The following is a 15,597-nucleotide window of genomic DNA, read 5'->3' as shown; positions in this document are numbered from 1 at the left end:
AGGGTAACTCGCTTGTTTGAAGCAGGAATTGTTGAGAAATTGTTACCTGTAGAAGTTGAAGATTTTCAAGAGCTGTCTGAATTTCAACCATTATCAATCGAAGATATTAAGAGTCCTCTATTATTTATGGGAATTGGATATCTGTTGTGCATAGTTGGCTTAACAATGGAAATAATATACAAAAAAGTGACTAAAACTTTGATTCACAATAATATTTATTAATTTAAAATGATCTAATATTACCTATTAATTTCTACTGCATACATCAACAATCACAAGAAGCAGATCTTTATTCTCTGGCAAGACAGCTGGGACTGTGACACCACTGGTAGGCTCACCTACACTTTCATCTCCAAGGTTGACACTACTGCGATTGTTTACCACATTTACCCTAGTTACACCCTTACTCAGCTACTTACAGGAAATGGCAACTTTAATAAGCAATACTTGTAAAAATTTAACCTTGGGGACAATCCACAATGTGATTGTGTTATTTAGGAAGACCAGACACAACTTCACTTAGTTCTTCGCTGCAATTAGTGATAGATTAATGAAAGCTGCTATTCTTGAAGGGTACAACTGGTCTTGCAACCCACACAAACTTATGCATACAATGTTTCATCATCTATCTACTTGCATTCATATCTCTTAGCAGGGCCCTTGAAAGAATTCTCTCTGGTTGCACGGATGGTAATTAACTTTCCTTTCCTTTGTTTGAACTGTCAGTATATAGCTGCTTCAACTTTGTATTTTAGTTTTTATTTTCTGTATTCTTTTCGGTCTAAATTTGATTTAAGTCAGTCCTAGTTGTAAATTAGAGTAAGGACTCTTAACCTGATTTCTGTTAAGGATAGTGCTATGTTATCGTAGGTTAGTATAGTTAGTATGTATGTTAATATATAAAAATAATAAATAAAAAATAATAAAATAAAATAAAATAAAAACGAATAAATAAAAGAATGGGGGTGTTAGGTGTTTTTCTTTTGTCTGTCCATTCATCTCGTTTAGTTTGTCATTGTGTTCGTTTGATTTTTGCGTTCGTTTGATTTTTGCGTTTTCTGCCTAGCTGTTAAGTAGTATTAAGATTCATATTCACATTCAATCTCAGTAGAATGAAGTAGTTATAAAACATCCTACTAACAGCCACATGGCACTAATTTCTACACTGGGCTATTTGTGGCAGCAATGAATCATTGGTGTTTGCTACACTCAGGTTTTCTTTCAGCTCAGGTTTTTTTTCAGACCCTTAGGAGTTTATAACCTTGTATCCTAAAAACTACACACAAATATCAAACATACAGGGCACTGAAGCCATACGTATTCCGTTCAGAGGATTCCAACCTTTTTCTACTATCTCTCCACTCTCCCTAGCCATCCCATTTTCCTTACCAACTTTTCCACCAACTAAACACCCCGTGTATGGCCAAAGTCTTTCTTAAATGTAAGTATGTCAAAGATGCAATAAACATGAATTTTTTACAGCATAGATAAAAGAATGTACCTAGTACCTATTTATGCAAATTTTCAAAGTCAAATAATGATAATTTTTCATCTGTAAGTTTGTCGAATTTTTTAACGTTTACAACTCGCAACTGCATTATAAAACTGCAGATACGGACTCTAGTATATACAAGGTACAACGTTAATCACTCATTAAAAGAATAAATAAATATGCAGAATTTATTTTCCGTGACAAACTTAGTAATTAATTTGAATCCATCATTTAATTTTATTTGCCCCATTCAATACATTTCAACATTTAATAATGTGAAAGAAACTTTTATTTGTATAATTATTATAACTGTATAAATATAAACTCGAAGACTAACGGGAAAAAGACTTTCATATTTCAACTTTTGTGCAAATAATAATTTTCATTCCAGTTACTATATCATTAGGCAGAGTGAATTGCATAGATTTAAAGTTATGTGTTACAGTTACCTGTTTATATAATTTGCATTATCTTCGTTCAAAACTACATTTAAATAAGAAACATACAGAAACTTTTGTTATCATCTTATCTATATTTTTATATAAACCTAAAATTAAAAAAGTGAAATTTGCGAACATACGTTTGTTGTCTCAGAAAACATTTCGTAAACAGAAAAATTAAAACAGAACATAGAAAAAATAATTAACTTAATTTGTTATATCTTCATCCTACTTAGTCCCAGTACATGGTTGATTGGTTGGTTCGTTATAGTTTATTGGAGCAAGGGCCACATAGGCCAAGCTGCGCAATGTCAAATGGCGTGATTAAAAATACAAATAAATAAATAAATAGGGGAGACCGGGGTAACTTCGGCATGCGGGGCAAGTTTGTCAAGCGCTTCTTTTAAAAACAAATTAAAAGGAGACTTTGGTTATAGGTTAGGCAGTTGAGTTTTATTGGTGGTTTGTTGAGTGTAGTGTTTTTATTGTTTTCCAACAAGTGTAGTTGAATTATCAAGCAAATTTTCATTTTTGTTGAATTCCATATAATATTTTGCTTCCATTTATATTGAATTGGCAGGTTTTGTTATAATTCCATGATAACGAAAGTTACTTTTCCTGTTAGAAAGATGTAACTTCAGCTTATTCACGTAGCCAGATCAGCTTATTCACGTGGCTTGGCATTCTGTTCTCAGGGTTGTACTTAATGATTCGAAATCATGACTAGCGGGACAAGATCGGCAACATAAAGCCACATTAGAAGCAAAGGATAAAAATCAAACAGATGATAAATGAAAACATGTTTGCATTTGTTATTCATGTATATATGTCTGTGAACTTGCATTTCGTAGTAATAATATTAAATGAATGTTGGAGTTGTATTTCTTTGTTTTAATAGTGAATTCCAACTTATACATTGTTAATAACATAATTTTATATACGTGCCTATTTTGCCCCATTACTGTTGCCCCTATACCAGGGGCAACTTTAATAAAAATAATTAAAATAATTACAACTTTACAAAAAGAGAGAAGTTGCCGATCTTGCCCCTATACCCGGGGCAACTTCGTCAATTTCTCTCTTCTTGTAAAGTTGTAATTATTTTAATTATTTTTATTTCCAAACTGATTTTAACCAGTTCTATAGTAAGGTAACATTCCAATAGACAATATGCAAAGCTTTTTTTTCAGTTCACAGCAGTATTTATTACACAAAATTTAAGTAAAGCTTAACATGCCTGTCTTGCCCCGGTCTCCCCTATATAATGTGAAATATTAAATATAAATAAATAACAAAACCAATAACAAAACACATGTAGATTATAACAAGATATATATATATATAAATTAATAAATAAATAAATAGTCAACAAGGTATATATAAATGTAAGCTAGATAAATAATTAAATATGTTTATAAATCTTATTAACTTTCAAAAAGTTCAATAATTTGTCAACATTTGGCCTCTGGCCCAAAATCTATCTCAGATTTGCATTTCCGAAATCTTGTCTACAACTTTGAACAAAAGAAATGCAGTTGCAAAGTATATGTTTTACGCTCAGAATGCAGTTGCGATACTTACATACTGGCTGCTCTTCACCCTTCAAAAGGTATTGATGAGTCAGTCGAGTATGCCCAATTCTCAAGCGACTAGGAATAACTTTCGATCTTCTGTCACACTGTTTATTACATGTCCAATTTTCTATCATCGGTTTAATTTTATGTAATTTATTGTGGATTTGTGCATTCCACATAATGTGCCATCTCTCTGCTAGTCGTTTTTTATCGACTAGCTTCAAATCACTTCCTTTAACATGCATTGTATGCATGTTAAAGGACGTCATTGCTGACTCGTGTCGCGACATGAATGGCCAAATCTAGACCAATAGCAGATATTGTACAAACTGTTGAGTTTAAACAGCAGCAAGCCTACTAATAACCATTTACTATTTAACGTCCATAAAAATTATATTTATATTAATGATGTCTCCAAAGTTCAGCGAATTTTTGCAAAAAAATAATTTATCAGAAAGCACGCTAGTGCCATTCGATGCATTGCTCCATGAAGAAAACAAGCATAAGCAATGGCGTCGTCGAATGGTGCACACTCGGTAAGTAATTTTACAATTTTTTGTTCACAGCATAGTTTATATAGATTATTTTTAAAAAATTATACGTATTTTGGAAATGTTAAGTCGAAATAGTCTAGAATCGATTAATTTTATGGAAGAAACTTTTCAAACAGCCGTAGTCCGTAAACTGCATACGTGCCCGGCTGTGATTGGCTAAACTTCATAAAAAACAGAAAAAACTTCATAAAAAACCGGAACATATCTACCGTGATATAGAGTAAGAGTGAATCGTATTTTTAAAATAGTTTGCAATCCTTGCTCTATATCTTTTCAAAACTCATTGATTTTTTGGAAAAACCACTGAAGAAAATATGAAATTTCAGTAAGTAAAATCAATATGTAAACTATACATTTCATTGTATAAGACTGAAGAGTTAATAGTTTTTTAACGTGAAGCTATTTAAGATTAGAACTGTACGTAATTTAATAACAGCGTTAACCAGAAATTGTTTTAGAAGTGGTATTTTAAATATAAAATTATATTTTTTAGTTTATGTTGAAATGATAAATCAGTTATAAAGTAAAAAAGTGTACTTAAAGGTTAACAATCTGTCTAGTAAATATAATAATAATTTATTAAAGGAATTTGTAAGCAACAAAATGTCCCTAATACTCACGTTTTTTTAAAGAAATATCAGCGGAACACCCAAAAACTAAGACAAACATCAAAAATAATCTCATTTCCGTGTTATCTCGAAATAATCAAAAGTTTTTCTGTTCGGCATGTAAATGCTATGTATTGTTTATTAACTACTGTTTACAGCCACTGTCGTTACGGAAATAAAATACAATATGAAACGTTTTTTTACAATATGAAATGTTTTTTTCAGTGACAAGAGAAATGTTTTTATCTGCACACGAAATGAATAATGTTTTAAAACAGATCAAGTTTCAGAAAAAAATCGAAAACGGAGTTTATATTTTCATGTTTTGACTTTCAAGAAAATTTCAAGCCTCAAGAATCATACAAAACTATTTCAAACTACTCAACCATTTTTACTATTTGTGAAGTAATAACAGTTTGTATTATTTTACCTTTATATTTATTGCTGGTTACAGTTATTTCAATGTAACTATATTCTAACTATAACTAATATACACAAATATATATCTTTTATAGTGTGTGATTTAAAAATGTATATAAATTTATAAAACTTGATAATAACTTTTAAATTAAAATTGCGTAAGTTCACAAGTTAATTACAAAGAAACTGAAATGTATAATTTTACAACTTTAGCTTTTTTACATTCATTTCAACGAGAAAAGTTAATTAAACATATTTATAAAAATACAGAAATATATTGCACTGTTTCATGTCACACAACTGAAGTTTCATGAGCTTTATATACTAAAAATTACACAAATTTATAAACAAAAAGGTTATTATGTAGAACTTGTCTATATTGTAAGCAACGTAAATGTTTAAAGAAACTCTGCCAATGTCACATACATGAAGTTAATTTTTTTATTGTAAAGAAATTTTCCACATAAATGTACAGGCAATAACTAAATAAACACAAATTTCAAAACTGCTCTTTGCTAATGGGTCTGAATGTATGACTTTATTATTTGGCAATTTTTTGGTATTTCGTAATACTAAACAGAAGAATGAAACTCATTTTTATTTTATAAAAACAAGTAACTACATCTAATAACTCTTGAACTATAATTTGATTCGCTTATATATGAAAAGTTATTCTTTCGGAATATCCCCGGGAAAAGTGTTCAATTTTTTCTTACATGCTAGTGTATGCTTACATTTTTTAACCCAGTATGTTGTTAATTATATTCTCATTTTATATTATGTTAATATCTGTAAGATGAAATTTTACATATACGAATCTTTTCGACGTTATTTTTTCGTTTTTGGTATTGCTTGCATTCGATGTATCGTGACTACGAATGATTATATATTAATTACGGTAATAACATTTATTAGTGTTTTCCGATTTAGAAAAAAAAAATATTATAATAATAACTATTTATCTAAAGACGAGTTATTTTCGATATTTTTCATATTTAAATAATTATGATAGGAGAAGGCATTCATTTTCTTTTATGTAAAACGTATTGATTATAGTTTCTGAAATTAAACCATATAATAAAAGAAAACTATCGTCATAATGGACGTTCTGAAATTCATGAAATTATATTTTACTGCTACTTATAAAAAAATTATGCTATTATTTTAAAAAATTTAACTTAATCTCTACATTTAAGATTCCTTACGACTTTTTAATGGTTCTAGAATTAAAAGTAAAGAAAATATGTTGCATTAAAATAAAAAATATTGGGACCGACTTTTTTATTTTCGCGTTGTCTTCACACATCTAGAAATTAAAAAGATCGAAAGTAACATTACAACATATTTTATTGTTTGTTTACAGATATTGCATTTTCTATATGAAAAAAATTACTTTGATAGATATATGTTATAATTCATTAATAGCGTTTACTGTAATCTTTAGTTTATAAATCACATAAATAGTTGATTCTACAACATTTTTATTCATCTTAAAATATGTTGCATTAATAACCAGGTAATTAAGTACTTATAGTTTTAAGCTACATTTTTATTTGTTTTTATATGACACATTACAGAATATAAGAGAAATGATATAAGGTATGGAGGAGACGTTTTAAATTATAAAAACAAATTTAGTAAAGTGAAACAAAATTTTATAATTAAAAGGCACGTGAGCTATCACGTGAGAATTGGAACAGGCTTTGCTTTTACAAAAATATGTTGACATTATTATTTTTATCTTTTTTATGCAAATCAAAAAAATTCAAATAAGTTTCAAGAAATACAGAAAATAAAAACAAACAGCTAAAGGCGTTAATTTATACAGAAACGAACAAAAAACTAAGAAGGATATTAATTAAGAACGAGTCAAGAAATTAATTTAATATTGAATATAAAAATTTTACGATGATACATCCGAGATACATAAAAAAGTACATCTTTGTCACAATAACATAGTTTTCGAGCAGAATATTTTTGTAAATATTAATTATTATCACAAACTGTTTAGGAATAAAAATCCGATTTTTTCTTATTTATTCCCGAAACACAACAATAATCAAATATAATGTTTGAATCACATTAATTTCATAGAATTCTGTTAAAAACTCAAAATCCGATAATTAAAAATTACAATTTTTACCAAACAATCAAATTTTTTTAATTATTAAAGTACATAAATTTTTAGAAAAATTTCATATCTACTTTTGTTCACTTTAACTATAAAAATTTATTAAAAAATAAAATAAAATAAAACTCACGAAGTTATAAGAGATCATCTAAAACACATAAAATGTCGTATTATAAGGGAAAACAGATAGTCTTGACACTAACTATTGATAAACTGCTTTTGTTTTTAAAAAACTTAAAAAAAAATTAAACCATTACTGTTTGTTATTTTCTTTATTTTTTCTTATATGCATTTCGATCTTCTGATTCTAATCAGTAGATTCATAAGACAGGGTTTACCTTACAAACAAATTAATATCTCAAAACCATTTAACAAAGTATTTTTTAAAAATATATTATTTAACCTTTTACCTTATGTAATTTTTAGATTTTATTTTTTTTCATTTTTTGTAATTGTGTTACTAAACACAATTCAAAATTTTAATAAAAATATTTTCTATAAAGTTTTATTTTATACATCGAAATTATATACACTTCTATGTCATTAATTATAAAAGATATACATTTATCAATAAATTACATTAAAACAAATGTGACCAGCAGTAAATGAAGGCAGAAAATTATACAAACTTACTATTTCGCTAACACTAAAAAATGAAGAGTGTAAATTATTTGTATATGTGTCGTAAAACTTGAAATTCTCTTTTTTCACTTGAAAAATTGGGAACGAAGCAAATGAAGTTTATTTTCGCATTTCTCAGAAACAAATATTTTTAATAGCTCTTGCAACATCGTTCATTTCGTGTGTGGATAAAGACGTTTCTGTTGTGAGTATAAAAAAAACAAGTTTGAAATTGTACTTAATTTCCATAACAACAGTGGCTGTAAACAATGCGTGGTAAACAATACATAGGATTTACATTCCAAACAGTAAAACTCTTGTTTATTCCGAGATAACTCGAAAATGAAAGTATTTTCTCTGTTGGTCTTTGTTTTTGAATGTTTCAATTATATTTCTTCGAAAGAAGTTGACTATTAGAAATATTTAATGTATTACAAATTTATTTTTTTAAATTAAATTAATCTTAATGTTTAATTTTTTACAATTTCATTTCAATTCCTCTTATTAATTTTTGTTACTGAAAACTTTTATTTGCTTCAGTAGTTTCTTTAAAGAAAAATCGATGACTTCTGGAAAGATATAGAGCAGGGTTGCCGAACTTTTTTAAGTTAACTTAGCTTTAGCGGTGTTTACGCGTGCAAAAATTTTAAATTTCATATAATGATGTTTAAAAAATTAAACGAATATGCTTTAATTACAATAATTGTAAATATGCTGATAGTAAAAAGAATGATCGAGTTATAAACCAAAAAATTTATTGAAAACCACAATGATATGTCGAAATCGTATAATGCGTTATCTGCTTAATAATTTCATGTTACGTGCCAGTTTGGGCACGCATGCCATAGGTTCATTACACCTATAGATACAAAATTTAATATACTTAAAAAGTAGTTATGAAGTACAAAGGACTTGGCAAAATATAAGGTTTATGTAACACATTTAAACGGTAACATTTTTACAATTCGTCATTTAGAAAAAGTAAAGCATTTTAGTTCAGTAATAAGAAAAGAGAATATAATACAAAAAAACAAATGCAATTAGTTTTTGAGCTCAGAATTATACAGAGAAAAATATATATACCCGAAACTTAGATAATTGTGATTAATTTATTATATTTATGATATTATTAATAAAAAAAAAGATTATTTAATGTTAGTTCAATGTAACTGATTTATGGCACGAACACAATTATTACAATTTCGTTTCTACCACTTTTATTTTGTTTTGCAAATAAATGTAATTATATTGCCTGGAAATATGAGTAATGTAAGAATAAAATATGAAAGTGTCAATTGCTTAAATTGCTGTTGTATAAAATACAAATTTAAACAGCTGTTTTTTATAAAACTCAAACAGAAGTATCGGTTAGCTCTGAATGTTGTAACCTAATTACTTTATTTGATTCTATTTAAACATTATTTATAAAATTCATTGCCTTGAAATCTTTTGCAGTTTCTTGTATATTGACGTAAACTATAAATTTCGTTAAAGCATTAGACATCTTCACATATACCATTAAGTAAAATCGACATGAACATGAAAACAAAATTATAAACGCAAATTAACAATTTTAACATTTATTTTAGTTTCTCGAGAGCACTTTTGCAAAGTGTTAATACATTTATGTATTGTAATTACCTGTAATATCTGTATAAAATATTTAAACACAATTTTTACTGTATTCTCTTTTTTGAACATTTATCATCTATAGAAATTTATGTATACAGTATTTTGCTTATTGATTATATAAGTTCATTTATGAAACTAATAATATATAAATTTAAAAAAGTTTAAAATATATAAACTTCTGTAAAATTCATGTTATATATCAGGAGTGGCCAATCTGCGGCTCGCGAGCCATAGGCGACTCTTTGTAGGATTATTTGTAGCTCTCGATAAATGTACCCAAGTTCCCTTTTCATTTTTGGGTTATTATATTTTAAAAAATTATTATCGTTCCATATGTGTTTCAAAATGTTTTTTAAATTACTAACAACAAATTTGAAAGACTAAGTGCAACGTTGTAACAAATTTCATTTCCGTCCAAGTTAAGAATGATATGACCCATGGAAAACTGCGCGAACGAACATAAACAGTGGCGTAATCGTCCGTTATCGACCGACTCCAGACCGATTTTGAATTTGTAAACTGTCATTGCAACGGACAGTTGACATTGTGCTCCGGAGGAAACAATTTGTATCACTCTTGCTACGGATATAATTTGTAATCTGGAATTTTTTGCATGCCTTTTTAATACGTATTTAATTGCGGCTCGCAAAAAATTTCAAATTTTGAAAAATGGCTCGGATTATCAAGGAGCTTGGCCACCCTGGTTATATATGTTATATAACATAGATTGTCATATATGTTGGATGACGCTCGGTTGATCGTATGGATAAGATGCTACAAAATGTGCTCTGTGATTATTTTGTGTTTTTTGCGTTAATTTAAGTCGGAGGTTATTATATTTAGTGTTTTCGTATATCGGAGGACAAGGGGATCGACATAACGTCAAGTAGGACTTCTAAATTCCACCCCTATTTAAAATTTTGCTTAAAACAGTAATCTTCGGTTATCCGGATATTACGATTTCGATTTACCGGATTCCATTATCGGATTCTATCCGGGACCTCTATAGAACACTTGTCACCAAAATTTGAAGTTCTAGACCTGTTATTTACTGACTTTTTACAGCTACATTCGGTCGGCGGTGGAACGCGAGTTTTAGGCTTCCGGTTGGTCCTATCGAAATAATTTTCAGGTATTTCTTTTAGCACTATCTAAGTAATTTTTTCTTAAAATTTGTTCTAAATCGGACAGATAGAATTTAAACTATAGCGATTCTTAAACTGAGTTCTAAAATCAGCTTTCCACTGAACGTTGGTTGCCATGGCGAAAGTCATTGACTACTCCAGCTAATTGCACGGTTCTTTCGCTTTTTCACGATCATTTCTTATTTATTATAGTACTCATTATATATTTTTGGAATCGGAGCTAACGATATATATGTTCTAAATCATTATAACCGGAAGTTTAAACTTTTCTGGTTTAAATTTTATTAAATATATAGACTGTCATATGTTTCTGAAATTATTTTTTGCAGTTTAATTACTTATTCATTAGTAGTGTTCTAGTTATTAGTAATTTACTTTATTTATTCAAAAATTAGTTTTACGAGTACATTATATACTGAGTCATGATGGAAGAATTTAGTTGTTCTCTAGTTAAAAAACATTTAAACGACGAAGAGGAAGATGTCGGTCTCTCCCAAATTCTTTCTGTTAAAAACGTAATCATTAAATACATGGAAGAATATGCTAGCTCCAAATTAGGATCGAAAATCCATGTTCAATTTATAACAGAAAGTCTCGAAAAAATAGTAGAAATATATAAAGATAATAGAATAAAAATTGACGGCCGAATAAACGAAATCAATAGTAAAATAGATAAATTACTGAGTAATACCGAAAAGAATGAACAGTTTATAACATATGCAGACAAAGTAAAGGAAGAGAAACAGCATCAAAAAGACGGTAAGGCGGTAGTAATAATAAACCATAAAGATAATAACGTTGAATCAGAAGAAATTAAGAATAAGGCAAAGAATATTATAGACCCTGTTAAAATTGGGGTTAGAATAAAAAATGTCCGCAAATTACGAAATTAGGCAATTCTAGTAGATGTAGAAAATATTAATCAAAGCGAAAGACTGATAAAAGAAATAGATAAAATAGAAGATTTGGTTGCTAAAAAACCAAAAAAGATAATGCCTAAAAATATGTATATATAACATCCCAAAAGAAATAGGAAAAGAAGACTTAATTGACAAAATGTATAAACAGAATGATTATATTACTACAGAGTACATTGATATAGAAGATTACACTAAAGATATCAAGGTAAAATATAAATGGGGAAAGGCAGATGACGTTAAACATTGGATATGTGAGGTTTCCCCTAAATTAAGACTACTACTATTAAAATAGAAAAAGGTAAATCTGGGATGGGTTAAATGTACATTAAAAGAATATTTTAGCATACTGCAATGCTACAAATGCTGTAAATATGGGCATACAGCCCACGAATGTCGCATTGATCGTAATTACTGTACACACTGTGCTGGAGATCATAGGTTTAACGAATGCAAAAATAAAGATAATATTTCTAACTGTATAAACTGTATTAAATCAAAACAAAAAACCTTCACCCATAAAGCAATAAGCGATGAATGCCATGAAAGACAAAAGATTATTAATAATATTACAGCTAAAATAAATTATGGAAATTGATAACTTAATAAATCTTCCATATTCCGAAACCGTGTTGTATCTTTATATCTGTTTAAAAACTGCAATGTACCACAGTAATCAACACATGGCATGACTCATTCATTTATTCTAGCTTTTGTTGAGATGCTTTTCTATACATGTTTCGGGCTCCGTTTTTGCCCCTTCTCAGTCAACTAAAACATATAAAATCCAATTATATACATATTATAACCCGACATATGAATTAAAACCGCAAAAATAAAAGTATATTTCTTTGGTATATACAAGTAAGACGCAATATACCATTTTAAAAAAAATTTCTTCTCTGTATGTATTTTTTTCCCGAACGGGAATCTTACTCTATATACTTGATTATTTCAGATACCAGGTTGAATATTTAATCTCACTTCTTCACGCTTCAGACATAGACTGTCTTATTTAAATTCTACTATACTTTGAAGACTATAAAAAACAACACCATTAGTGTACTCAACATGTAGGTATTAACAATATACAGGATTTTTTCTCTTACATACTTAGTCACAGTAGAGTTCTTGAGGTGTCACAAAGGATTATGATGGACATGTGGTAAAGTTCTTCTTTTTCTTTATGTTCTTTATAATTATTCTGTCCTTATCTTCTTTGTATCTTATTCGTTAGTGTTGGAATATTAATACCATTTTATGTACAATTAATATTAAGGTTTCTTTCTATTAATAGTTTACTATTATAACATAAAGGTAAATAGTTCTTACCTAAACAAGTTTGCCACACTTCGCATATTTTAGTTGCTCTATTTTTTCACTGTTGTTTGTATCTCCATACTTTCCTCTGAAAAATTTTTTCGTATAAAAATACCTCAGAAGAACTTAGTTTTCAGTTGAACCTGAGTATTAGACTACATTCCAAATTTATCCTTACATACTTGTTTACTTAGGTTTTCTTAATTATCTGGAAGAGCCTCTAATGAGCTTCTAGTACATTTTTCCTTCTTTAATATTTATATCGATACTAATTCATATAAATTTTATATTATTAAACTTGTCATTTTTATCAACTCTTTATATTTATGTATTATTATTAATAATCCTTACCGAAGTAACTAGACTTCGCTTCCTTAATTCCATTCTTTCAACTCTTCGATTCTAGAGGCGTTTCCATTCTATGATGATTTACATAACTATATGGTTTCCGGTAGACAAGATTTAATTATGTTACTTATTTCTTTTAAATACTATTCCAAAGTATTCTAAATTTTTTCTTTTTCTTTCCCAAAAATTCTCCTTTTTTAAATAATTTTTCTTTCTAAATTCTTTTACACTATTTTTAGCCAATTCTCGTTAATTTTTAAACTTAAGTTTTTATTTATACAATGTCTATTTTTTATAATTTCTATACTCTCTTTAAATTTTCTATGATAAGTTTTTTTTTCTTTATGTAGGATTTTTACATTGTTTTGGTCAATATTACAATTATTCAACGTGCAATGTTCGAGAAAAACTGAATTAATTCTATTATGTTTTAGATCTGCTACGTGTTCTTTTAGTCTAACTTCCATTTTTCTCTTTGTTTCTCCTATGTAATATTTTTTATTTTCGCATGTACATGGAATTTGCTATACTACGTTTTTTGTATCTTTCAGTTGTTGTCTTCCTGTTGATCTAGTTATATTATTATTATTTAATCTGGCAAAAAAATTTTTATATTTCGGGGCATGTTTTACATTAGTATGTCTTATTTCTTTATTAATTTTTTCATATAAACCTTTAATATAAGGAAATGGAATATATTTCATTTTATTTTCATTTGAATTCTTTCCATTATCTATTCCATTCTTTTCAGGATTCTTTTTATTGTTTACGTTGTTGATTTTTTTTTTCCAGTTTGTAAGTAATCTATTGGAGTATCCATTTAACAAGAATTTTTGCTTCAAATTTTTAATATCATTATCTATGTCCATACATTTACTAGTTCTATTTTTTATCTTATTATATTCCATAGAAAATATATTCTGCTTTATATATAGTGGTATATTTGAATTATATTTCACTGTTGTTTGCATTAAACTTGACTTTTTGAAAGTCTTAAATTCAAGTTCATTCTTTTTTTTNTTTTAAGTAGTCTATTAGGATATCTATTTAACGGGATTTTTAAGTCTTTAATATTATTATGTATGTCTATACTTTTACTGGTTCTATTTTTAATTTTATTATATTCCATGGAAAATATATTTTGTTTTATGTATAGTGGTATATTTGAATTATATTTCACTGTTGTTTGCATTGAACTTGACTTTTTGAAAGTCTTAAATTCAAGTTCATTCTTTTTTCTTATTATTGTAATATCTAAGTAATTTATCTTTTGATTAATTTCTGTTTCTGTTGTAAATTGTATCGTTTTTGTTATTTTGTTTATTACGTCTTTTATTTGTTCTAATGTAACTTGCGTTTCCTTATACAAAACAAAAATATCATCTACATATCTCCTACAAAAGTATATTCCTGGTATCTTACTAATATAATCGTCTATATCTATCATCACAAGTTCGGCTAGTTTTGGACCAATCACAGAGCCCATACTAATGCCTTCTGTTTGTGTAAAGTATCTTTCCTTAATTTCAAAATAATTGCTTCTATATGCAAACTCTATTAAATCTATAATTTCTGGTTCTATATTTATCTGTATTAGTTTGTTTTCTATCATTTCCCAGGTTATTGATGGATACATGTTAACAATGTCGAGACTGGCCATTCTTAGCGTTTCATCAACATTTAAGTTTTTTATATCACTTATAAATTCATCCGTGTTACGTATAGCAATTTTGGAATTTTTGTACTTTTGCAAACAATTTTTTAGAAATTTTTCCAAATTGTAGAATGTAGAGTATTTAAAGTCAATAATAGGCCTTATCTTTTCTCCTTCTTTATGTGTTTTTAATTGAACTTTCAACTTAGGTATTCTTTCGTTGTTTTCATTTAGAATGAACCATTTTTCATTATTATTTATCTTTTTTAATTTTTGTAATTTTATAATACGATTCTTCATTTCTTTGTATATAACTTCTGTTGGGTTTATCAGTAATTCACGAAATTGATTATTTGTAATAACTTCTAATTTCTTTGCTTCTGCCCATTTTTCTGGAACTATAACAATTTCTTTTGATTTGTCAGCTTTTATAATCTCTATGTTATTTCTTTTCAAAAAATCGTATACTTTATTAATCTGTTGTTTATATTTAAAGTAGTTTTTATCTCTAATAATTGTTTTTTTCTTTTCTTTTTTAATATAATTTTTAATATTATTACTAATGTTTATTTTTATAATATTTGACTCGTTCTCTGGTATATTGTTACACATGTAGTCCAAATTCGGTAGTATATCTATTAACCTCCATTGGTTTGGGCCATTAAAATCTAGGCCTGTACTTAACGTATTGAGTATGTCTTCTGGTATCATTACTTCTGTTTTATTCAAAACTAACGATTT

At 27.7% G+C, this 15,597-nt stretch overlaps 1 long non-coding RNA gene across 1 annotated transcript; it reads right to left on the bottom strand.

Moving 5' to 3' along the window:
- Positions 1-12,440: 12,440 nt before the first annotated feature.
- Positions 12,441-13,395, bottom strand: LOC111613504. Its single transcript, XR_002754774.1, has 5 exons — positions 13,206-13,395; positions 13,037-13,122; positions 12,867-12,942; positions 12,648-12,759; positions 12,441-12,573 (listed from the first exon to the last, which is right to left on the bottom strand). It is a non-coding gene; the product is annotated as an uncharacterized LOC111613504 (long non-coding RNA).
- Between the last annotated feature and the right edge of the window lie 2,202 nt (positions 13,396-15,597).

This window comes from Centruroides sculpturatus, unplaced genomic scaffold (assembly GCF_000671375.1).
Source record: "Centruroides sculpturatus isolate CEXI.00-Female unplaced genomic scaffold, Cexi_2.0 scaffold1810, whole genome shotgun sequence".
NCBI lineage: Eukaryota > Metazoa > Arthropoda > Arachnida > Scorpiones > Buthidae > Centruroides > Centruroides sculpturatus.
Note: the sequence above shows the minus strand (reverse complement) of the source record. Positions and strands in the feature narration are given on the sequence as shown.